This window comes from Mauremys reevesii, linkage group 13 (genome assembly GCF_016161935.1).
Source record: "Mauremys reevesii isolate NIE-2019 linkage group 13, ASM1616193v1, whole genome shotgun sequence".
NCBI classification, from domain to species: Eukaryota; Metazoa; Chordata; order Testudines; family Geoemydidae; genus Mauremys; species Mauremys reevesii.
Window position 1 is genome coordinate 49024563 of NC_052635.1, and position 23664 is coordinate 49048226.

The 23664-nt window shown below is 60.2% G+C and overlaps 1 long non-coding RNA gene across 2 annotated transcripts; it reads right to left on the reverse strand.

The window, feature by feature from the left end:
* Positions 1-2568: 2568 nt before the first annotated feature.
* On the reverse strand, positions 2569-23246 carry LOC120380501. 2 transcript variants are annotated; one of them, XR_005587792.1, is made up of 3 exons: positions 23210-23246; positions 9770-9905; positions 2569-2885 (listed from the first exon to the last, which is right to left on the reverse strand). It is a non-coding gene; the product is annotated as an uncharacterized LOC120380501 (long non-coding RNA). The 2 variants fall into 2 exon arrangements; XR_005587791.1 differs by lacking the exon at positions 2569-2885 and adding an exon at positions 3011-3347.
* Between the last annotated feature and the right edge of the window lie 418 nt (positions 23247-23664).

The window sequence follows — 23664 nt, forward strand, 5'->3', positions numbered from 1 at the left end:
TTGTCCAGTTTCCAGGACAAAGGTGTCGCCTCACCTCACCCCCCTCCTGGCTCAGGTTACAGGCTCAGGTACCGTCCCTCACCTAAAGTCACCCCCTGCTCTCCCCTCCCCCATGCAGACAGCCCCAGTAAAACTAAACGACATTCCCAGGTCAGTCCACCCCGCTCCCTGCTGCGTCACCCCCTGCCTCAAAGCAGCTGCTCCCCCACCCACAAGACAGGCCTCAGTGTGTCCCAAGGGCCAGCAGAGCTGGGCTCAGCACAGCTCAGCACTCGGGGTAGAGGGTCCCCTCCCAGAGAACACCCTGCTGGGGTCCCCCTGCCGATGACCCCAGCAGCCACATGGCCCATGGAGGGTCAGCTCCAAGATCCCGCCCCCAGGGCTGGACTGTGCTTGGATGCTGGGAGCCCATGCAGCCCCTGGACCTTGGTGGGAGGCACAGCTGGCTCCAGCCCCTCTGAGCTGGCCCATGGTGCAGTTCCCCTGTGGGGCGAGCCAGGAATCCCGCCCTGAGGGGACTGCAGCAGGGAGGTCTGGGGCAGAGAGCCGGTCCCAACCACAGCCAGAGACACGCACTTGACTACGGCTGCTTCCTAATCACCCAGCAGCATTTTCACCTGTTACTGAGGGTGGCTCAGCCCACCTGCCATCCATCGAGCCACGGACACACGGACACTCCCTGTAGCCCTCACACGGGGGCAGAGGAACCATCCCCTTGATCCCCCTGGCCCCGTGGGAGAAGGAAGGGAGCTCCACCCTGAGGGAGGTGCATTAGGGGACACATGCATGTGCACACGGCGGGGGACTGCAGGACCTGGCTACAGGTGCAAGCCACGGGGTGTGTGTGTGAGCATTGAGTGTGCGTATGGCCAAGCGGGGGGCACACAGGGGGAAGTGGGGATGGTGTACATGTGCTGGAGATGGGAAGCAACCGGGGCTTTACTCAAAGGGTTTCCCATTGCTTCTGAAGGCAGACAGGCACCCTCTCCCCGCAAGGAACTGGCCTTTTTCTCAATTCCACTGTAGCTCAGTCAGATGCAACAGGCAGAGCTGGGAAGGCTGGAGGATGCAGGGGATTCCCTGGCCTGTTGTGCAGCTCTGACTAGCTGATCAAAATGTGCCCTACAAACGTTTTTTTTTCTCCTGCTGATAATAGCCCACTTTAATTGATTAGTCTTGTTGGAGTTGGTATGGCAACCCCCATTTTGTCATGTTCTGTGTGTATATACGTTTTCCTACTGTATTTTCCACTGTATACATCTGATGAAGTGGGTTTTAGCCCACAAAAGCTTGTGCCCAAATAAATTTGTTAGTGTCTGTGGTGGGGCAATGACTCACCGGTGCGGCGCCTCCTGCTGGTTGTCCACGGAATTAGCTCTTTTCAGCCAGGAGCACCCTCTGGCAGCTGCTGTCTCTCCTGCCCCTGGCCCCGTGTCCCTCCCAGACCCCGGTGCCCTTCTAGAGGAGGGTTCTGCCCCCTGGCAGTCCCCCCTCCCTGGGGAACCCCCACCCCCACCCCCACCCCCATCCCTCCCTTGCCTCAGTGGCAACTGTCAGTCATCATCTAGCCCTTGCTCCCTAGGGCAGACAGCAGTTTGTACCTTTCTTGCTGTTGAAATGTACAAACTGGGGGGAGGGGGGCAGACCTGCTGCCTCTGCCTGGGTCTGGGCAGCCCCTCTGCAGCCCTAGGACCTTTCGTGGGCCCTCACCTCAGCCTGCAGCCTAGGGCTCTGCTAGGCTGGAGCTCCCTCTGCCCTTCCCCAGCACTGCCCCACCCTAGGTACCCTTCTCAGCTCCCAGACAGCTGGGCCCTTCGCTCTCCATGTAGCTAGAGAGAGAGTGTCGTGGTGTTTGGCCCCAGCCCTCTTATAAGGGCCAGCTGGGCCCTCATTAAGCCAGCCACAGCTATGGCTGCTTTCCAATCAGCCCAGCCTTTCCCCTGCCCCAGCTCTCTCCCAGGGCTGTTTGGTGTGGGTGATCACCCCACTACAGCAGCAAAGAGTCCTGTGGCACCTTATAGACTAACAGACGTATGTATGTAGATAGCAGTGGATTTTTCACCTTTAGCCCATTTGGTATGATGTCCATCTGTTTACATTTGGAAAGGAAGATGATATCTGCCTGTACTGCTTTTACAGATCCAGACTAGCACGGCTACCCCTCTGATACCTGACACCCCGCTACAGTCTCTAAGGTCCCAGAACCCAATAGGTACAGTCTCTAAGGTGCCACAAGGACGCCTCGTTCTTTTTGCTGATACAGACTAACACAGCTCTGACCATTCTCACAGGGCCCTGGGCCCAGATTCAGAGGTGATGGCTGGCGTCCAGGTGCCCAGCTCATGTCTCAAATCAGGCACCAAAATTGATGGCCCCTTTGGCAAGCTCTAGCCTTAGCCTCCCATTTCTTACAGAGAGTCACCCAATTCTATGGCTCCCGGCTCTGGGCTGGCCGAGGCTGCTGTCTGAGCCCCCCCCCACGTGGGATCAGCCTTTCTCCCTCTGCCTTCCCTTCCCAGCCCCAGGAGTAACTGACTGGATGGACAGGGTGCACACAGGCATGTGGGTTTGTGCATGCATACGGGGTGCACGTCTGAGAACTGCTGAGGGAAGCCAAGCGGAGGAGAGAAGTTTGGGGGTTTGTTCTCACTGTGGTGAGGTTTATGTTAAGCAAATAAAATGCAGGGTGGTTAATGCTGCTGTTTTGTGAAACTTCAATCTCGCCCCTACCCAGCTTTGTCTCTGGCCAATGATTTCTTTGTTGCCAGCAGTGAGAGCCCCTCTTCCTGTGCACTGGAGATGTGTGTGAGTGGGAGATAACATCATCAGACCCCATGCGGCAGCATGCAGCTTCAGTCTTTGCTTATTGGCTTTCTTCTGTTTATCTAGAAATAATTGCAGGGACACAATAGACTTTTAAGGCTGCTGAAGAGTTTCTCTCTCTACAGTAACTGTATTGCCTCTGCGCTGCCACCTTATCTGCTTGTAGAAGGATGAGGGTGGGGAAAATATTTACTGCTGGGAATATTTGTCATCTGCAAATTACCTCTGCTTCTAATCCACAGCAGGGATGGAAAGTGACAAACCTGACCAAGATTACCGAGACATCATGGCTGCTGGGATTCCACACACTGCCCCCAAATGGGACCAGCCTGGTCCAGAAGCCTGGGGAGGCTAACGGGGTGTCAGCGAACCCAGCCTCTCCGCAACGCCGAGGAGGAACATTCCTTCAGGCAGTCTCAGTACAAACACGGCGACCGGGAAGCAGTGGCTGCTGGCACATGGGGTGACGCAGCACGAGACGTCCCAGTGCAGGTGTGCCTGGGAAAGCACCAAGGTGCAATCGCCTGGAATTTAAACCGGAGAGGAGAATTCTCAAGAGTCAGGGCCACATTCGCTGCCTGAGGCACCTTCCAGCCAAACTCGAAGGAACTGTAGGTCTCTCCGGCGGGGCAGTGCCAAGGCAACACCCAGGGAGAGGGGGAAGGTTAACTCCACACACAGCCCTGCCAACCCGAATCATAGCCGCAAGGAGAGGAGGGAGGGGCTGGCACTTGGGGGGCTGGCCTGGGACTTAGGCCAGCTGGGGTCAGTCCCAACCCTGGCAGACTCTCTGCCAGCCCTGGGGTAAGTCTCAGAGGCTGAGCCACGCGGATAAGAACCCTGCCTTCCCCTCCCTGGTCTCTTTGAGGAAGGGCCCATCTCCCACGCCCGATCTCAGCCGAGCCTGGCACAATGAGACCTCCCTTCCTTAGTCAGGGTCTGGGCAGGGCTCTTCCCTGTCGACCCAGGGTGGAGGTTCCCGATCACGTGCTGTCACCCAGCCCTGGGCGAGGTCCCTCCGTCCAGGGCACTAGGCTCCCAACATGTTCCACCCACTGGCTTTCCTGGCTCTCAACAGGCTGCAGCTCTGTCTCCCCGGCAAGCTGCCTGGGCACAAGATCTGTCTGTCCCCCATCACCAGGCCTCCAGGACCAGTGCTGACCCCCAGACTCCCTACTAGCTCATGCCCATCCTTTGCCAGAGCTCCAGCCATGAGGGCCACTCTGGGTCTGCAAGTCACCCCTCCAGGGCACGTGAGAGTGAAGCAGAGACACCCAGCCAGACATGGCACAAGTTCTACTGTGACAGCACAGGACACAGAGCCAGACAGACCTGTAAACCCTGCCTCAGCTTCCTCACCCCTCTGGGTGCAGGGCAGAGCTCTCTGGGGTCCTTCTCCTGCAGCTCATGGCTTCTCCACGAACCAGGAAGTCTCACTTTCCTGCTCTCCTCCAGGGCAGCTTCCTTGGACCTCAGCTGGCCCCCAGTTAAGGAGGCCACCCTTCCTCTCTCACCTGCTCCATGAGCCCTGCACCATCTCAAATCCAGCCACTAGCCCCTGCTGAAACACCTCCCTACACCCTGCCGGAGGGAAACCCCCTCTAACTACCATCCACTGCCTTGCCATCCATTCCTCTCTGCAGCGCAGCCCCCCAGAACGGCAGTGGTGCCGTCCCGCTGAAGCTGTGCCAGTGCTTGCGTTCTGTGACCTCCCACCATGCGCAGAAGAGCGCGGTGGGTGCAGCCCTGCTCAGACAGGCAGCAAGCTGGCGGCCATCAGACCCCATTCTTCATTAAGATTCCTTGTCTACATCAGCCGGAGCTTTTTGTAAAGCACTTACCACTGCAGTGTCTGAGAGCTGTTCTAATTGATGTGACACCAATTATTCAAGTATCACTAAATACAAAGCTAATGGCTCTATGTATCCAAACCTCCTAGGCCTAGATCATGAAATTATAACTCTGCCATGAACAGAGCCAATGTTAGCACACGGGTCCATCAGCCATACAGCTGAATTCATCCAGAGCCACAGAGAGCCCCTGTCTCCCCACGAGCGCCCCGCAGCCGCAACGCAGTAAGAAGGCAGAGGGCTAGCCAGGCCAAGGTCACGGACGCTGACTCCACTACGATTAGGGTGTTCGCAGCCATAGTCTGGGAGCTCCTGACGGCCGCTAGGAGACGGCTTTGATCCAAGAACGGACCTTCTGCAGCAGAGGCCTGGCCCTGCTGCTCTCAGTGATGTGCATCAGAGCGGCAGCCTCTGGCATGGGGCACGGATGAGGCAAGGGAAGGTGGCTGACATCACTGCAGGGGCAGAGTTAAGGTTGCTCAGATTGCACAGCTAGCAAAGCTTTTGGTCTGGGGATTGACTGAATGCTGGGGCAAGCAGCTCACTGGATATGAGACTGGACTGTTGAATTAAACGATGCCAGGATGCCTGGAGCCCGGTGCCAAGAGCCTGGCACGGGCAGCACTTTGTGTTTTTATAAACTGTGAAATAAACATCGGCTGCTAAGAACAGCACTGACGCTCCCTGGGGTGGTGCAGGGGCCTTTGGGCTGGCAGAGCAGGGCAGGGGCTATTCTTCAGAAACAACTTCTGTCCTCTACCTCTCTCGGTGCTTGGTCTGAGACGGCCAGACTCGGAGGCAGGGACCTCCTGGGGCCGGGCCTGCACTTGTGTCCCCAGGGCATTTCCAGGGAGGGACAGTCACTAGCAGGCTCAGGGCTGGCACCCAGCAGCTGGAACTTCGTAAAAGTTGAAGGAAATCAAACAAAAAACGCTTTTAGCCCCGAAAGCCCAGGGGGCAGAAGTCTGGCAAAGAGCCACCGCCAGAGCTCGGTCGCAGCACCTCGCACCAGCCCCCCCAGCAGCACAGGCAAGCCAGGGGGCAGGTCAAACCACAGCAGGAGCAGGGCCTGCCTGGAGAAGCAAACTGGGTAAACTGGAGTAAGCCTCCATCCCCACCACCAGGGACAAGCTGCCCGCGTCAGGAAAGGAAACAAAGCCCCACGGTCTAACAAGGGGCAGAAATTGGGCCGGCCCTTTGCTGTGCTGGGCAAACAGTCTCCCCATGGGCTGGCTCCCTGCACAAATCCCAGCCCCCAGGTCTCTGCTTTGGAAGGGCCCAGCAGGGCGAGGTTCGGGCTGCTGCGTCCCCCAAGGCTGTGAAGAGGGGAGTCCAGACCTGCAATCTCAGTGGGAAAAGCCTGCCCAGGCCGCGTCTTAGTTCATCAGGAAGCAGCAGCGATGCAGCAAACATAAGGGGCTTGTTCAGCTTTGCCGTTCAGCTTTGAAACTCCCACCTGTCAAAGCCACATGAGCACTGGAGGACTGAGATGCTACAGGTGCTGCCGAGGGAGATGATCTGCATTCCTGTGGGACATCTGCCCTCTCCGCAGTCCGGCAGGGGACCCAGCTGGTGGGGGACAGGCCTAGAGGCTCCCACCTGGTCAGCACAGGTATCAATGACCCAAGGTGCTGGCAGGGGAGGCCAGTCACCGACCCAGGCAGACAGAGTGGCAGGCAGGGGTGCACAGTGCAGCACAACAAGCACCTGCTCGCCCTGTCTCTGAGCCCCAGGCAGTGCGCCAGGCCCCAAAGCTGAGAATCTGCCAAGAGCTCCGCCACCTACCACTCACCTGCCCAGCAGTGCGCAGCCTGGCCTGGAGCGTTGGCTGTGGGTACAGGTTATACGCTGCCGAATGCTCAGGGCAGAACCCGCCCTGCCTTCCACAGCAGGTGCTGATCGATCCGGCAGGAGCCTGTCACTGGCTGCCATGCCTGCAGCTTGGCGTTCACTTGCCTTTTGCTTCCGTCCTGGGGAAGGGCCATGCCGCTGCCCTGCGCTGCGCTCACTCCCAGCACCAGGACGCGACCATCAGGAATGGTTTTCTCGCTTACATTTGCTCTGCTGGTAACAGTAAGCCCAGGGATCTTGGTCCAGTGCAGAATCGGTTAAATATTGAGCATGTTCTGTGCTGGGGCCCTGCTGCACCCCACTCTGGCACTGGCAGAGGAGCGTTTGCTCCAGCTCCCTGGCAGCTGCCGGGGGCAGCCAGCTAGAGCAAATGGGGGTGGTGCAATGTGCCCCCCGAGCCAGGGAATCAAAGAGAACAGCTCACTCTGCACATCTGCCCAGAGCAGTGTTACATCGGCCTCCGAGGCAGCTGGTGCCTGTCGGAGAGCGGAGGCTGCACTGGATGGGCCTCAGGGCTGACCCAGCCTGGTGATGCCTGGGGCTCATCCATGGTGTTGGCATGCAGAGTCTCCCAGCCCCTCTGGGCCCAGCAGCACTCAAACCGATCAGCTGAAGGGAGAAGCGAGGGGTCCTTTCCCAGCTGGCGTCCTGTGCCATCCATTGCCCATGGCTCCAAGCTGGGCCAGGCAGCAGGGCAGCGCTGCCCGCAGAGACGCTTCAGGCCGAACGCCAGGGAGCAGCCTTTGCGTTTTCATCTCACGCAGATTTGGTGAAGGGTAGAAGGGCAAGAGGAGCGAGGCCTGGAAACACACACCTGTCCTCAGTGGCACCGAGCTCGGCACAGCACCTCTGCCTGTCTCCATGTTCCCGCCACCTCCAGGCTCCGGCATCCCATGGGCTTGGCTAGGAGCCCTGGGCCACCTGGCAGCCCGTGGCCCTTAGCAACGGCACAGCGTGGCAGCCACAGCCCAACGGCCCTCGTGCCCCCTGACCAGAAACCACCGGTGCCAGGTGGTTTCCCCGGCTCTCCCCAGCTACACCACGACCGCCGAGGTGCCAGGGAAGCTGTATGAGGGCATTGCCCCAGCGCCCGCTGCCCGCCGGGTCGCAAGGCTGCGTCAGTTCGGTCAAGGCCAAACGGGAAGGAGTGTTTCAAGGGCAGTTGCCTGGCGAGGCTGATCTGGATCCCGTGGCTGGGAGGCGCAGAGCCCGCCTCGGCTTTTTCGTCGCCACGGTTCCCATTAAAGCAGGGAACAGCAAGGTCAGGAGGCTGAGGCAGCCACCAAGGTTCAAAGGCAAAAATCAAACAGCCGCCATCAGCACGAAAAGTTTCGCTGCAGAAGCCGCTTCCCAAGCTGGAAAAGCAAATACCTCTGCGCTTCCTGTGTCGGTGGCCAGGACTGGAGGAGACGCCAGGACCCCGGGCATCACCACGTACCACTGGCTGTTCATAGAAACCAGCTCATTCCACGAAGGCGGCACCACAGAGGGGTCTGCAGAGCCCGTGCCTGCCCCACTGCGCTAGATGCAGCAGCTCCAGGCAGTGCCCATGCAGCAAGCAGGGACTTCAGGCAATGGCACGCAGGGGCCGAGGCCTGGCGCTCGCTGCACACGCCCTGTGGACCAGAGTGGCTGGGTGAGCTCCAAGCTCTGCTTTCCTAACAGGCTGATCATCTCCCTGCTCCGTGGGCTCTCGCCGGATCTGGTGCTGCCAGCCGAGAGGGGTGCGGGCAGAAAAAGAGCTGCAGGACCTGCTGGCAGCGTGGGCACCACGGGGCTTTCTGTAGAAATTGCCCTCTCACTGGCAGGGCTGTCCTGCTGCAGGGCACAAGGGACTCACTCCCTTCAAAGCCACTGTCCCCTGCAGGAACTTGGTACCCGTGCCGCCTCCTGATGGGGCTGAGGGGAAGTCGCTGCACTTCTCTGGCTGTGCATTGGTTTTAGACGGTCACGTTGTCTGCAGGGAGTATCAGAAAGAGGAGAAACCTCCTTCCTCAGATGCCCCCCGCCCCCCCAACCACATGCAGGGAGGGGCCCGGGCCGAGCGGGGCTGGGGGGGAGACGAATGCACCCCCTCGTGTGCAGGGAGGGGCCCGGGCCGAGCGGGGCGGGGGGGGAGACGAATGCACCCCCTCGTGTGCAGGGAGGGGCCCGGGCCAAGTGGGGGTGGGGGGGAGACGAATGCACCCCCTCGTGTGCAGGGAGGGGCCCGGGGCGAGCGGGGCGGGGGAGACGAATGCACCCCCTCGTGTGCAGGGAGGGGCCCGGGCCGAGCGGGGCCGGGGGGGAGACGAATGCACCCCCTGGTGTGCAGGGAGGGGCCCGGGCCGAGCGGGGCCGGGGAGACGAATGCACCCCCTCGTGTGCAGGGAGGGGCCCGGGCCGAGCGGGCCGGGGGGGAGACAAATGCACCCCCTCGTGTGCAGGGAGGGGCCCGGGCCGAGCGGGACGGGAGGGGGGCGGGGGAGACGAATGCACCCCCTCGTGTGCAGGGAGGGGCCCGGGCCGAGCGGGGCCGGGGGGGGAGACGAATGCACCCCCTCGTGTGCAGGGAGGGGCCCAGGCCGAGCGGGGCCGGGGGGGAGACGAATGCACCCCCTCGTGTGCAGGGAGGGGCCCGGGCCGAGCGGGGCGGGGGGGGAGACGAATGCACCCCCTCGTGTGCAGGGAGGGGCCCGGGCCGAGCGGGGCGGGGGGGGAGACGAATGCACCCCCTCGTGTGCAGGGAGGGGCCCGGGCCAAGTGGGGGTGGGGGGTTTGAAGCCCATGGGCATCTCATCAGCCTGACTTCATGCAAGCGCAGATGGGGGGCTGGAACCATGTGTGCAGTGGGGGTGTGGAGAGCCACTGACCCCGACTCCCCAGCTCCCGCTGCCCTGGCACAGAACAGGAACCCGCGCTCACAAACAGCCCTCGGCTCCCACTGACGCCAGAGGCGGCTGCGGTGCTCAGCACCCCCAGAATCAGGTCCTGGGTCACAGGCACAAGCCCAGACAGTCCCCTGCGGAGAGAGCAGCAGGGGGAGCTGCCACCAGCAATGCTGCCCCGCGTCCTACAGTGCCTCCTGCTGGCAGGGGACTGGAGAACATGGGCCGTAGGCTGGCAGGCCCCGGTACCAGCATGCCAGTGCTGGCTGCTGCTCAGGGGTGGGCAAGGGAAGAGCGGGTGAGATTGTCCCTGTCGGTGTCAGCGCAGCACCCCTCCACCACCAGCCCGGCCGGACTTACACCCCGTTGAGGACTTACACCATCGCTCGTTGTTTAAAGACTTTCATCTGCAGCTGCGCTGGGAACCGCTGAAAGAGCTTCACGGGGCAGAAGGAAATCTATGATCCAGCTCTGCAGCCCCAGTCACATCAGGGGCTGATCCGTCTTCCCGGGCCTGAGGAGGAAATTAAATTATTGTAAAATAAATCTGTAAAAACGATGAAAAGACCAACAGCTGGCGGCGGGGGAGGGGCACAGGACTGCACCGGCCGCCATGACGGATGGGGCTCCCCAGGTGACAAAGCGCCAGGGGCCAGGCAGTGCCGTTTTTTTCACTGTAATCTCACTGAAGAGATGTTGTTTACAGGGAAAGGATTCTTGGGGAAGGAAATTACATTTCAAGGTTAAAGGAAAAAAATGGACTGAGTCTTCCAGGGACCGGGTTTATGTACCAAACGGTCCCACCTAGAGCAGAGCGTGTGACTCCCTGGGGTGGGGGCCAGGGCACAGACCGGAGCGGGGAGGTGACACCGTGCCACGTGTGCCCACACCGGAGGGCTCGGCAGCTCCTCATTGGCACTGACTGCGGCTGTCCCGTTGCCGCCCATCGCAGGGCCTCCGGCTGCAGTTCCCGGCCCTGCTGGGCACAGGCGGAGGTGGGGCCGAGGACAGGGCTGTGCGGTGAGGATGGCGCCTGGCTGGCCAACATTCCCGACAGTGCACACGCCCGGGGCCCAACACAGCTGTACACGGCCCGGGTACACGCTGTGACTGGCATCTCACCATTGCTGCCCCCTGCTGGGTGGTCACTGGCTCTACCCCTCGCACTGGGCCGGAGCCCCTCTCGTGGCCTGCAAGACGCTCTGTGGCAGCACTTTGAACGTGTCCCAGTGTGGCGGCAGGGGATGCCAGGCTGTGATACCCGTGCCCGGGGGGTGGCTGTGCCTTGGGAGGCCTGCCAGGAGCCGGCCCCAGGGAGAAGCTGTAGGTTAGGATTCATTCTGTGGAGACATCTACGCTGCCACGCGGGCTCACGGGGCTCGGGCCGAGGGGCTGTTTCATGCTGTGTAGACATTTGGGCTTGGGCTGGGGCCTGGGCTCTAGGATCCTGAGGGTCCCAGAGCTTGGGCTGCAGCACAAGCCAGAATGGCTACACCACAACTAACCAGCCCCTTAGGCCACCTGGCACAGGCCAGCCACAGGTGTCTGATTGCTGTGTAGACAGAGCCTCTGCACCCTAGCACAGGGTCACTAGGAGCAAGCTGCTACCCAGCCTCGTGTCAGGAGCCCGATTAGCCCAGCTAATGCCTGGGCAGGGTGTGCACCACAAAGTGAGGTGCATTGATCCAGCCCTGTCATGTGATTAGTACAGAGCCTCCCTGCTAAGTCCTGCAGGCCTGTATCAATCGCCGTGCTAATCAGGGATGCAGACACCTCCAGTGGAGTGGGGCGGTGGAGCGGCCATCGCAGAAGTGTCCATTAGCAGCCACTGCCCAGCAACCTGCCATTGCCACCTGGCGGTGGCAGGAGGCTGTGCCACGCAGAGTGTGGCAGGTGGCACTGGGCTCAGGGGTTTGCAGCCAGCGCCAATTCGCCTTGGTCTTCTCTGAGCTGGCACGAGCCACATGCGCTCGGCTTCCCAAGGAACTAGGACCCTGCAGCCCAAACAGGCATTGCAGTGCTCAGTCCTCTCCAGACTACAGCGCAGTCTCCAGGGCCATCTTCTCCAGGAGCCCCTGGCTGCCTCAACACTCGCTTCCTGGAGGGGGGGTTCTCAGGGGGCAAACAGAAGCTGGAGTTTGCAGGTTTGAGCTCGGCCTCCAGACACATGGGACACGACACCCCGCTGGAGACTGGGGACCTGAGCTGTACTGAAGCTGCAGATCCCTGCACCAGAGCCCTAGGCCCTTTCTGTTATGGCAGCAACAGAAGTGACTTTGCTGCCACCTCCCACTGCCTCTCAGAGTGGCCCCAGGCAGTGGGGTGAGGGGAGGAGGAACGGGCCAGTGCTGGAGACTCCTCAGCGGCACTGCACGCCACGAGAGGGGGCTCCGGCCCAGTACGAGGGATATAGCCAGGGTCGAAGGGAGGAGCTGGTGGCAGGCGGGTGGGCTGGCGGGAGAGATGTACAGGTGGGCGTGTCCATGCCAGAGAGTTTGGACTCTGGCTCATGGCCCCATGGCTTCTGAGCACAGTCCCCTGGTGCAAAGGGGTGCTCCACACGCTGTTAAATGCCTCTCCCAGGGGTCGTTCTCATGAGCCCACTTCCCGTGCTCATTACCGCTGGTGGTGGCTGGTGTCCCTGGGGGTGTTAGGCTGCCAGCATTTCTGGAGCCCTTTGGGGGTCACCCAAGGGAATGTGGGTGTAAATTAGTTTCATAAGAGGCCCCATGGCTACAGGGACACACTGGCAAACAGCCACTTCAGCTGCTAGATCAACGGGTCTCACCAGATCTCCAGGCATTAATCAACCGTTGAGCCGCCGCGTCAGGAAATACCCACCCGCCCGCCTGTGCTGCCGCCATCCCCCAGCACAGTCCTTGCCTGCGGCCGCAGGGATGTCGCCTACCCACACCCTGGTGCCCCAGCTCTCAGGCCAAGAAAAACATGTCTGGAGCAGGAGCTGCTAAGCACACACTGCCCTGCCCCAGCCAGACTGCTTACGCAGAGATCAGCCCCAGCACCCCAAAGCCGTTCTGAGGTCCATACCGCTGCCCAGTGCCCTGGCTTTCAAGGCCCTAGTAGCAACAAGCCCCTAATAAACCTCCATGATCAGGCCCTATCTAATGCACCTGCAAGGCCCAGCCCATCAGGCAGGCCCAGCACCCACAGCTGTGCCCCACGCATACATCAGCAACCCACAATGTGCCTCCCAGAGGAGCCAGTTTTCCTCTGTCGATGCTGTATCAATGACTGCAGCTTGTCTGACATGGCCTAAAGCTGCACCCCCAAAGCATGGCCTGGCACGGACTGTAGCCCATCGAGCTCAACCAAAGTCTTTGAAGTGTGAGTGTCCTCGCCATACGCCCCAGGGGCCCTGGAAAACCCCATGTAGCCTGGTCCTGGGACAAGAACCGTATTTCCTCTGATCAGATTCATTGGAGAGCCTCTAACCCCTGTTAGCTACACAAGACTCTTAATCTCCTACAACCAGGCACAGGATCTTCCTGTAAATGCTAGAGGGCAGCCAGGTTAGTGGCCCCACGCCACAAGTGCTCCATGCCCCGGGGTGCAAGGTCTCTGCTTGCTGCAGAGCTGGTTCCTCTTCTCCCCGGAGCCATGGGCAGCGCAAACCCCAACTGAAGCTGGGAAGAAGGACGTCCCGCTAAGTGTACCCAATCAGGCCCGGGGCTCTGCCTGTGCAAACGCAGGAGGGACGAGCGAGAGAGGGGCCTCAGCCGTCACTTGCCAAGCTGAAGCCAAAGGTCCCCACCACTTGGGGGGCAGTTGCAGGGTTCATAGATTTTTAAGGCCCTAAGAGGTCCAGTCTAACCTCCTGCAAAACCCCAGCCAGAGAACATCACCCAGGGACTCCTGCAGCCCCAGAGCTTCCCTTCCGGGGCATCCAGTCCTGATTTAAAGACTCCAGACAACAGCGAATCCACCCTGGCAAGAGCCCTGCGTGGCCACGGATATTCGTGGCGATAAATCAGGATCCGTGGAGCCGCAAGGCTCTCCTGGGAACCACAGCGACAAAAGGAGCAGAACGTGGGGCTGCTGCTGCCAGGAGCCAGTGCCCTGCACCGGCAGTTCCACTGGTGCAGCTGTACTGCCTGCAGCCCCGCCCCAGCCCTGCCACGCAGCTCTTTGCGTCTCCCATCTGGGGGCGTGCACACGGCTAACACAAGAGCGTGCCCAGGGACAGCAGCTGCAGTGGGCAGGGCTGCGGGCGGTACAGCCGCGCTGGTGGAGCTCCTGGTGCGGGGCACTGGCTCCTGGGAGCGGCAGCCCCACATTCTGCTCCTTTTGCCGCTGCAGTTCCCAGAAGAGCCTTGCGGTTTCTCTCCGCACAGGGCTGAGCCGTGACCCTAGCTCAGCTGTGCCAATGGTTCATTCCCCTCTCTGGTTAAAAGATGCACCTTTGCTCCAGGCTGAATTTGCCTGGCTGCTGCTTCCAGCCACTGGCTCTGGTTCTGCCTTTGTCAGCTCAGACAGCTCCCCGCACGTAGCTACCTACATGCAACCCGTCTGCCAGCTGTTGTCTGCAGCTCCTTCTCCAGAGTCAAACACCCGCGACCCAGAAACCTGGGAAACGACATCTCACCTCGGGCACCCTGACAGGCCGGGCTCGCCAGCATCAGGCCTGGGGCTTTAACCCAGAGAGAGTTTTACTGGGGCAAACAGCCATTGCTAGACTGACAGTGTCGGGTAAGACTCTGCCTCCCCTGTACTTGGACAGTGCCGCTCCTTTCTCCCCACTCAGGGCTGCTGGACTCGGACACAGATGGGTCAGGGCTCTCAGGGTGGGGTCAGGGCTCTGCCAGCTGCAGTGAGTTTCTTGTAGATAGAGAAAACTGCCCCACATTGCACTGGCCTCCTCCGCTCTGTGCTGCCCATTGGTCTGCATCAGCTGCCACTCAGCGCTCTGCAGAGGGATTCGTAGCACCTGGGACCTCAATGGACAGCCACGCCTGGCAGCATACAAAAGCCCTTTGCTCCCGTGCCAGCCGCCCTCGCCCAGCCCTGCCTCCCTGCACAGGCTGTCAGGGTGAGCCCAGGTGCATTCAGTGTCCAGCTCCTCTCCCTTCATTCCCCAACAGGGCCATCAGCATTGAATCACCCCAAACGTCCCTGCACTTCACCCCAGTGCCTCCAGCAGTCCCTGAGCTGCCCGTGAGACCAGTTCCCTGGGTTCACCACAGATGGCGGCTTAGCGCCTTCCCCACCGAAGCCCCAGGCCACCCGGCCTCCCGCGGCTCTGCTCACCCCGGGGCACCGTCGCGAGCTCCCGCAGGGCTCCAGGACTGAGCATGTGCTGCCCTGTTTCAGGAGAGCTCAGGGTCATTGCACAGCACAGCTCAGGGGACGTCAAGCAGAGAGGGCTGGGGTGCTGCCATGGTGCCAATGCCTCAGCTGCTGCCTGCAGGGAAGGACCTGGGTGACACAGAGTGGAACAATTGCAGCTGCCAGCATCTTGCTATCAACTCCTCAACCTCCCGCTGGGCATTAGCAGCTTGATTGGCTCTGCGGAGAGCTGCCTTTCCAGACAGCATGCCCACTAGCTCCGTTACTGTCAGGGCAGCAGCCATGAACCTGCAGGGGTTCCCCCCGCAGACAAACAGGACTGCGCAGTGTGCAGAATCTGAGTCAGATTCCAAGGCCAGAAGGGACCATCACAGTCATCTAGTCTGACCTCCTGGATAACGCAGACCAGGGAACTGCCCTGAAGCAATTGCTAAAGCAGATCTATGAGAAACACATCCAGTCTGGATTTAAAATGGTCAGTGATGGAGAATCCACCAGGACTCTTGGTAACTTGTTTCAATGGCAAATTACTCTCACTTAAAAATTTACACCTTATCTCCACTCTGAATGTGTCTAGCTTCAACTTCCAGCCATTGGATCCTGTTAGACCTTCCTCTGCTAGATTGACGAGCCCATTATTAAATATTTGTTCCCCATGTTGGTACTTACAGACTGTGATCAAGTCACCCCCTAACCTTCTCTTTCTTAAATTAAATAGCTTGAGCTCCCTGAGTCTATCGCTACAAGGCAGGTTTTCTAACCCTTTAATCATTCTCGTGGCTCTTCTCTGCACCCTCTCAGTTTATCAACCTCCTTCTTGAATTGTGGGCACCAGAACTGGACACAGGATTCCAGCAGCGGTTGCACCAGGGCCAAATACAGAGGTTAAAATACCCTCCCTGCTCCTGCTTGAGATTCCCGTTTGTGCGTCCCAGGATTGCATTAGCCCTTTTGGCCCCAGCGTCACACTGGGGGCTTGTGTACAGCTGATTACCCTGCACCACCCCTGGATCTTTGCCAGAGTCCCCCCACCCTGTCAGTGTGGCCGACAGGCATTGGCCCTAGATATGTCCATGTACACTGAGCCTATTAAAATGGCTTGCGCCCAGCTTAGCAGGCAGTCACGGTCGCTCTGTAGCAGTGACCTGTCCCCGGTGTTAATGATCACTCCCCCAGTTATTGTGCCATGGCCAGACATAACCAGGGGTGAGTATATGTTTTCTCCCAGGTTTCTGATATAAAATGTTAACGAGTGTAGGGTCAAGAAAAGACCCCCATGGGGCCCACTGGAAAGACGCCTGCTCCAGGGCCAGTCTCAGTTTAGTTACATTTTGAGACCGATGAGTTAGCCAGTTTTTACTGTGTTGTAGCTTTCAGGGCAGCCCCTCTGCCTGGGCAGTGTCCCGCAGCGCCTGCGCGGGTGGGTGGAATGCAGGGGGGCAGGGACTAGTGTGTGCATCTCTGCCGCACGGGGGTGTTAATCCCTGCTGGCTTCTCACTGCACCACACACTCTGTCTGGGCGGAGCGGAGCGCGCTGCCGTCCCCGACGTACTGAGGTGGAAATAAAGAGTTAGTGAGGGAGCAGACATTCAATAACTCATGGTTACTGAACTGTGACAGGAACAACGGAAAAGAATAATACCAGAAAATGGGGCGACGCCTGAAATCGTTAGGCCAACAGTTCAAGCATGGAGCGAGCGCACCGGGGGAGTGGGTCAGTGAGCGTTTCACGGCTAGCTGGACAGGTCAATACCAGCCTTGCCAGACCTCCCCCTGCCCCTCCCCTGCATTAGCCCCAGTGCTCCCGGGGCCCCTCGGTCTCTGCGGGCGGCTGGCAGTTCCCACTGTGCTTCTGGGGCAAGGAACCGTTCTGGGGGTGGCTTGCCAGGCTCCAGCACCTCAGTCCGTTGCCCACTCCAGGCCAGGCCTGCACCATGGGCGCCATTCGCTCCTGTGCCCCCAGTGGCCCCCTGAGAGGCCGCGCCCGACAGCCCCTGGCACCGCAGCACAGCCTGCCCGGGCCCCAGGGTGCTGCCACGCGCTCCTTATGGCCCCTTGGCGCCCCGTGCCTCACACGTCATTAGCACTTTATCACGCTACCTTTGCTGGGTGGCTCAAGCCTGAGGGATAGCTGCTCCCGCCAGCTGGCACTCAAGGCAGGGCCATGTGCCCCTGGCACATCACCCTGCGGCAGTGTGCGCAGGATGGCGCCAGGCACCCTGCCTCGCTGCCACTGACTCGTGTTTTAACCAGCCCGCCAGCCCCATGGGACTCGGAACGTCTCTTGTGTTAACAGGACCTTTCGGGATTTTATCTGGGGGGGATTCAGGCTAAACCCTCCCTCCATGCTACCACCAGGCAGAGCACCTTCCCCACTACACTGCCTGAAACCTCCCCACCCTGTGACCCAGAGTTAACCCCTCAGGCGCCCAGCCCTGGAACTGCCTCCCTGCTGCGCCCAGCTGCGCTGCTGGCGGCTGCGAGGGAAGCGGGACGTGTGGCCACGAGGCAGGGCCAGCAGCCAGAGTGAGGGGAAGGGCTGCTGAAGCAGCGCTGCCAACTCAGGAGGCAGGACCAGGTGGAAATTGGACCTTGGGGATTAGATCCTGGGTCAGAGCTGGGGCCTCCCAGCCTGGCAGATCAGCACATGGGGCCTCCCCCGCAAGCTACACTTGGGTGCATCTGGGGCAGCAGCAGGAAACCGCTGCCTGTTGGCGGCCCCCCCCCCCGGGCTGGCCGTAGTGCCCCCGACCCCCAGGGGTCGGCCCTGGCCCTGCAGGGCATGCCGGCTCCCAGACGCTGACCCAGCCAACAGACAGGAGCTTAGCCTGGCCAGCTAAGCCTGCTGTACCGGGGGTAGGTGCTCGAATGGCTCAGAGCAACCGGGAGACCAGCGCACAGTCTCCAACCTCGACAGGGGCATCAGCACGAGGAGAAAAGCTGCCTTCTTACCCTGCATTGTGAGCACGGGCTGCACCACCACCGAGGGCTGAACACCAGGCCCAGGTCCAGGGAGCCCGGCCCTGCACGGTGTCCCCCCCAGCCCTGCAGAATGCAGGTTCCCCTGGGCCCTGCCAGGACAATGCAGGGTCTCCCCGCCCACCCCCACAACCTGCTCCCCCCATTCTCATTGTTAATCCTGCTCTAACCATCCCCAGCATCACGTAGGTACTGACTCTGCCTGCCGACAGATGTGCATGGAGCAGTGCCCTGCCCGCAGCCTGCAGGCCGGCAGTACGGGGGTGGTGGTGTGTGTGTGCGGGAGGAACGGGTCATCTCTCAGGGTGATGAAAGCACTGAGCTCTGCCCTTTCTGGCAGCTGGGGTGGGGGCAGGTTCTGTTACCCTCCGCCAGTGCTGCCCAGGGGAGCTGGGTCTTAGGGAAATGCAGCGAGAACAAAGCCAGGGGCCAGGATCTCATTTGTACCCAGGTCAGTGCAGCTGGTCGGTGACAGGCGTGACGGAGCAGGAAGCAGGGCGGATTTGGCCTGGGAATGTCGCAGGGGGGTTACAGTGGGGATGGGGGACTTCCCTTGAAGGAAGCTACCTGAGCTGTAACCTGAGCCAGGAGGGGGGTTGGGAGAAGTGACACCTTCTGCCTGGGAGACTGAACAAAGGAGAGGAGGAGCTGGGGGGAGGGGGAAGAGAGCTGCTGGAGGAGTTTTTTGTGATCAGTCTGGGGCTGGGGGGTGCAATGCAGGGAACCCCAAGCTGGGGGCTAAGCTCCCTGAACCCCCCAGAAGGACTTGATTGAGGGGTTCTGGTTGTACCTACACGCTCCGCTTGGGACTGTGCTCCTGTCAGGGGCGGCACAAGGCACAAGGCACAAGGCATTTTGCCGCCCCTAGCACGGCAGGCAGGCTGCCGTGGGCAGCGTGCCTGTGGGAGGTCCGCCGAAGCCGCAGGACCAGCGGACCCTCCGCAGGCAAGCCACCGAAGGCAGCCTGCCTGCCGCCCTCGCGGCACCGGCAGAGACCCCCCCGCGGCTTGCCGCCCCAAGTACGCGCTTGGCGTGCTGGGGCCTGGAGCCGCCCTGGTACCTGTCATCTAATAAACCTGTTTTACTGGCTGGCTGAGAGTCACGGTGAATCGCAGGACATGAGGGTGCAGGGCCCTGACTCCCCCACACTCCGTGACAACAGGTTTGCAGATCCCCATTGCTGTGCTGAGAAGTGGCTATCTGCCTCCAAAGTCATCCCAGCACCACCCCGCCGAGGCCAGGCTCCCGCCCGCTGTATGGACCAAAGGCACTTGTGAATGCAAGGGGCCAGCTCTGGAGCAGCCCAGCCGGCGGGACGTAGCTGTCCCACTCCCCAGCAATCCCTGGCATGCCCTGAGCTGTCTGGGGGCTCAACCTCGCACAGCCTGGCTCTGGGAGGGTATGCTCATGCCCCCGTTCCCCTCGTCTGCCTCATACCAGCCCTGGCACCAGGCTCTCCTGGGTGTCCATCGACTTGTACAAGCATGGCCAGAGCAACACAGCCCTGAGTCCAGCCGTCTCGCACCACGCGCAGGGCTGCCAGCAAAGACAGCCTGGCCCTGGGTTTCTGGCAACAGGCCAGGGAGCGATGGAGTTGCCGCATGAGCAGGAGGGACCCCATCCCCTGCGCTCTGCCCAGTGCGGCACCAGAGAGACGCAAGCAGAGGGTGCCCCCAAGCCCTGGCACCAGGCTGGGCACATGCTTTGAAAAGCCGCAGGGTCCCACTGGCCTGGATCCTAGCCCCAGGTCCTGTCACTCCAGCCCAAGAGGGCAGTGAAGGTGGGGGCTGGGTCCGAGGCTGCTGCCCTCCCTGCTAAGTGCCTTTGTGTGTAGCCTTTGGGCAGGGCCCAGGGAGCCTCTGGGCTCCCCAGTGTCCTTCCCTGGGAGTCACATTCCCAGGCCCAGCAAAGGAGCGACGAGAAAACCAAGGGCGCGGCCAGCGCCAGCCCAGGTGTGGGCAGAACACCAGAGAAGGGTTAACACGTCAGGCTGGGAGCGCCTCCTGCAGAAACCCACCATCCCGACTGCATCACGAGCTGCGGCGGCGGCATCGCAGGGAACAAAGGGGCAATCAGCAGCGAGTGGCACGGAGCTGGGCCTGAAGAGGGGCTGATTGAGGAAGAGGAATCAGAGCGAATTCTCTTGAGGCAAGCGCCAGACTCAAGGGGCTGCACATCCTGATTGTGTGAGAGGAGCAGGTGTAGGAGCTGCCAGGCTGCCTCACCTGGGAAGGGGGGAAGTCACACACCCAACTCCCCCGGGAGCACAGGGGCTGGAAGGACAGAGAGAGGGCAGGAGATGAGGGAGCTGGGGGCCAGCCAGGGGGCACAGCCATGGAGAAGGAAGCAAAGCAGAGCACCCCCCTCTCCACTGCCTGCGGGGGGGGGGGTGAGCTCTTGCTCAGCCGCCTCGGGGCTCACTCATGCACTGGCGGCCCAGCGTCAGCACTCTGCTGGGAGAGGGCGCTGCAGGGGAAGGCGGCAGCCGCTGGGATCCCCGGGGCCGAAGGCAGAGGCAGGTGTGAAGCTAGCAGTGGGGGCACGGCCCTCGCCCTGGGGCAGCAGGGGCAGCCCAGCCTGGTCTCCGTGCACTGTGGGGCGAGCAGAGCCAAGGAGCACCAGCTGCAGACACCCAGGCTGCCCCGCCGAGGCCCAAGGGTTCACTAGAGTTCCCCCCGCTCCCAGATGCTGGAAGCCAGCAGACGGCGACAGAAGGTCCATACCCCCGCAGCGCTCAGGCCTCAGGTTCCTGCCCCAGGCACATGGCTAGCTGGGCGCCTGGCTCGAGCAGCCCTCATGCTCACGCCTCATGCTCCAGCCAGACTCCCTGGTGCAGGCGGCAGAGTGCTGGCCCCATGTGCAGATGGCCGTGGTGCCACACAGACCCCAGTGCCCACCTGGCTGCCTCCACTCAGAGGCGAGCACAGGTACCGGCAAGTCGCCTCCATTGGCTGCCCCAGCTCCCCAGCAGCTGTCCTCAATGACTGGCACTTGGTCCCTCCAATCTGGCAGCCCCGTCCCACTCCGCCGTGGCAGATGGCGAGATCTGCTGATGCCGAGACATTCCTCGCCATCTGTTAGATTTAATTGACTTCCTGCAGAAGTTTGTTTTTTTAAATTAAACCAGTTGTGAGGATAAAATTGTTAATTAAAAGGCCTTTTGATTAGATAGACAAATATTTACCAATTACAACTGACCCCAGCCATCCTTTTTTGTCTGTAAACTCAACAATCAGCAGTTATCCCAACAATTACATTTGCTCTGATGGTTTTTCCCTTCGTAATCTTTCCCCTGTGAGCAGCTCTGGGCGAACCAAGCAGGAGGGGAGCTCGGTGCTGCTGAGTGGGTGGGCAGTCAGGCGGAGAGGGGCATACAGCCTCCACGCATCGACACAGCCTGCACGCTGACCCAGTGCTCCCGCCCCAGGTGACGCACTCCAGGCCTTTAGTGCTCCAGGCACTGAAACAATATTTCACTCACTCAGCATATTTGTGCCATCATTAGTGTGCCTGTGATGTATAGACGTGTGTGTTCAGAATGCGCCCGCCCAGCTGTGCTTGTGAATTGTATCACTACCTCTCTTGCCAAGGGGATTCTGGGGGATTCAGTCAATTTCAGCTGCAGCATCTCACACTGGGGGGCCTTATTTGTGTCAGGTCCCAGGATGAGTAAGTCTGGCTCACACTGTTTCAAGGGGCATGCAATGGAGCCGTGGCACCAGGTGACGTGCAGGTGCCACTAACATGGTGGCAGCAGCACGCCCTGAAGCTGAGCTATTCAGTGTATGGGGTGGCTTTTCCGAGGGTGGGTGTTCAGCACGTCCTGGCAGCCAGCCCCCCGCCCCCCACCAAGGATTCCCAAGCTGGGCACCTGAAGGCACTAGCTACTGCTGAAGATTTTTGCCCAAAACACCAACTTGACCATCAGGATGCATCACCTCCAAGTTCAGGTTTCAGGGCCCAAATTGGCCAGTGCAGGGGTCAGGAAGAAACAAATTCCCCACCCCCTCCATGTGCAGCATTGCTCAGTTGGCCACATGCAAATAAATACACTAAGTGTAATGATACGGGATGTTTCAGTACTGGACAGGGCCTGAGGCAGGATGCTGATTAGGAGCCAAAAGGGACTGAGGCTGAAGCCTCATTAAAGTTCCCAGTCACAGGGCTAAATTAAATCCAACTCAGTTTGTCACCAGGGTCCTTGGTGCATTACAAAAGGAGGAGGAGACTTTTCGTTCAAGGTGAATAGATGGTGTCAATCAGCTAGACAAGTTAGCCCTTCCCACTAGCCAGTCCACTGACAAATCCCTAGGCCCTATGGCAGACTGCCCAGACCTTGCGTGGAAGAGGTCCCCAGTTTGCAGGCGGAGGAGTGCGGCACAGAGAGGAGAAGGGACAGGCCCATGGCAGTGCAGCCAGCAGCAGAACCCAGGAGGCCCGTGGCCCAGTCCTTGCTCACTCACTGCTGGCTGGCTTTGCACGTGACTTTTCCCTTCTCCAGGAGCAGGCAGGCATGCGCAGGAGGGTTATGCAGAGAACTCCCGAATGGGCCCATTTCAGCCATGCCTTCCCCACACACCCAAACAAGCTGAGATCCAAGCTGGGTCAGTCTCACCTCAGGCTGGAGCATCAGCGCTTTCCATGCCGACCCCCTGAGGCGCACGCCATTGGATCGGGCCATGTGAATGCGACGGACGCTATGCCACGTGTAGACACTTCCCATGGTGCCATGGGGACTCCACTTCCCCAAGAGCCAGTAGCTAGGTTGATGGAAGAGTTCTTCCACCGACCTTGCCATGTCTGCACCGGGGGTTGGGCTGGCACAGTGTCCGCACAAAGAGGTGTGAATTTTTTGCACCCAAGTGATGTAGTTAGGTCAATACAAATTCTAAGTGTGAACCAGGCCTCAGAATTTGAGTCAGATCCTGATTCTTCCCGTAGCTGCTAACATGCTCTGGGGGGTGTGGTGGCAGGTCAGCCCCTGGGGGCTTGTGTCAAATCACAAACAGCAGGAAATTCCCATTGACTAGAAATAAGAGGACCCAGTCCTCTTTGGGTAGCCAGCTGTTGACTTATGGTCCTGCAGTGAAGTGATGACTCACTGTGCAGCGCCTCCTGCTGGCCATCCAGGGAATTAGCTCTTTCCAGCCCAGAGTGCTCACCTGTCGCTGGCCCCATGTCCTTCCCAGACCCCAGTGCTCTTTACCCAGGGATTCTGCCCACTGCAGTACCCCTCACTCTGGGTCTCCCCTCCCAGGGGAACCCTCAATCCCCTATCCCCACCTTGCCTGAGTGGCTACTGCCAGTCACCATCTAGCCCCTGCTCCTTGGGGCAGCCTGCGGTCTGTAAACCACTCATCATCGGCAAGGGGGGGTTGGACCAGCTGCCTCCACCTATATCTGGGCAGCCCCTCTGCAGCCCTAGTACCCTTGTGGGCCCTTAACTCAGCCTGCAGCCTGAGGCTCAGCTAGGCTGGAGCTCCCCAGCTCCCTTTGCCCTTCCCCAGCACTGCCCCACCCCTGAGGGTACCCACCTCAGCTTCCTGGGCAGCCAGATCCTTCTCTCTCTAGTAAGCTAAAGAGAGTGTCTCCTCTTCCTCTCTGGCCCTCAGCCCTCTTATAGGGCCAGCTGTGGCCTGACTGGGGCGTGGCCCCACCTGTGGCTGCTTTCCCACAATCAGCCCAGCTGGAGCGGGGTGACCACCCCACTACAGTCCCCAATATAACTGGTGCCTGCTGCTCCCTGCTCTCCAAAGCCAGCTGGCTCCCTCTGCACCAGTGTGGTTTGCATTTGAGTTTTTTATTTATTTTTGTTGACAATTCTATCCTGTGCTGTCATGTCACATCTGCAGACGGATGTCAGGCCAGGAGACGCCGGGTCTATGGCAGCACGCTGGGGCGGCTGCAGAAATGCACTCTCTAGGAGCAGCCTGTCGATTTTAATGTGGTAAGAAATTGATGGATGATTCTGAGTGAATGTTCAGTTTAA